Source organism: Electrona antarctica (genome assembly GCF_951216825.1).
Source record: "Electrona antarctica genome assembly, chromosome: 7".
Lineage (NCBI taxonomy): Eukaryota > Metazoa > Chordata > Actinopteri > Myctophiformes > Myctophidae > Electrona > Electrona antarctica.
Window position 1 is genome coordinate 629318 of NC_136812.1, and position 1994 is coordinate 631311.

Sequence of the window (1994 nt, forward strand, 5' to 3'; positions counted from 1 at the left end):
TTGAAGGACAATGTATTTCCAACTCCAGCTTGTACTCAGTTCAGGATGCATGAACAGTGCTGGGTTTCTGCCCCCTCAATGTCCTAACTCTTCTATTAGATGGCTCTGGGTTTCTGCCCCCTCAATGTCCTAACTCTTCTATTAGATGGCTCTGGGTTTCTGCCCCCTCAATGTCCTAACTCTTCTATTAGATGGCTCTGGGTTTTCTGCCCCCTCAATGTCCTAACTCTTCTATTAGATGGCTCTGGGTTTCTGCCCCCTCAATGTCCTAACTCTTCTATTAGATGGCTCTGGGTTTCTGCCCCCTCAATGTCCTAACTCTTCTATTAGATAGCTCTGGGTTTCTGCCCCCTCAATGTCCTAACTCTTCTATTAGATGGCTCTGGGTTTCTGCCCCCTCAATGTCCTAACTCTTCTATTAGATGGCTCTGGGTTTCTGCCCCCTCAATGTCCTAACTCTTCTATTAGATGGCTCTGGGTTTCTGCCCCCTCAATGTCCTAACTCTTCTATTAGATGGCTCTGGGTTTCTGCCCCCCTCAATGTCCTAACTCTTCTATTAGATGGCTCTGGGTTTCTGCCCCCTCAATGTCCTAACTCTTCTATTAGATGGCTCTGGGTTTCTGCCCCCCTCAATGTCCTAACTCTTCTATCAGATGGCTCTGGGTTTCTGCCCCCTCAATGTCCCTAACTCTTCTATTAGATGGCTCTGGGTTTCTGCCCCTCAATGTCCTAACTCTTCTATTAGATGGCTCTGGGTTTCTGCCCCCTCAATGTCCTAACTCTTCTATTAGATGGCTCTGGGTTTCTGCCCCCTCAATGTCCTAACTCTTCTATCAGATGGCTCTGGGTTTCTGCCCCCTCAATGTCCTAACTCTTCTATTAGATGGCTCTGGGTTTCTGCCCCTCAATGTCCTAACTCTTCTATTAGATGGCTCTGGGTTTCTGCCCCCTCAATGTCCTAACTCTTCTATTAGATGGCTCTGGGTTTCTGCCCCTCAATGTCCTAACTCTTCTATTAGATGGCTCTGGGTTTCTGCCCCCTCAATGTCCTAACTCTTCTATTAGATGGCTCTGGGTTTCTGCCCCCTCAATGTCCTAACTCTTCTATTAGATGGCTCTGGGTTTCTGCCCCCTCAATGTCCTAACTCTTCTATTAGATGGCTCTGGGGTTTCTGCCCCCTCAATGTCCTAACTCTTCTATTAGATGGCTCTGGGTTTCTGACCCCTCAATGTCCTAACTCTTCTATTAGATGGCTCTGGGTTTCTGCCCCTCAATGTCCTAACTCTTCTATTAGATGGCTCTGGGTTTCTGCCCCTCAATGTCCTAACTCTTCTATTAGATAGCTCTGGGTTTCTGCCCCCTCAATGTCCTAACTCTTCTATTAGATGGCTCTGGGTTTCTGCCCCCTCAATGTCCTAACTCTTCTATTAAATGGCTCTGGGTTTCTGACCCCTCAATGTCCTAACTCTTCTATTAGATGGTTCTGGGTTTCTGCCCCTCAATGTCCTAACTCTTCTATTAGATAGCTCTGGGTTTCTGCCCCCTCAATGTCCTAACTCTTCTATTAGATGGCTCTGGGTTTCTGACCCCTCAATGTCCTAACTCTTCTATTAGATGGCTCTGGGTTTCTGACCCCTCAATGTCCTAACTCTTCTATTAGATGGCTCTGGGTTTCTGCCCCCTCAATGTCCTAACTCTTCTATAGAGCGTCGCAGTCCCGCCCCCTTTCATGACGACGCCAGGCCCAGGAAATGAATCACAATGCATTTTTCCCATAGACATTTCAAAAAGTATTTATTTAAAGACCTTTTAAGCGCCGTTCGAAGCCAACTCGAGTCGTGACAAATTATGACAACAAACACAATATTTTGGACCAAACAAATAATTACAAAGAAGAAAAACAACAAAAAAAGAATCAAACCATGAACTCAGTGTCCGCTCCGCTAGCCGCTCCTCAACCACTCAGCTGTATCAGCATCATAGAGTCCTAAT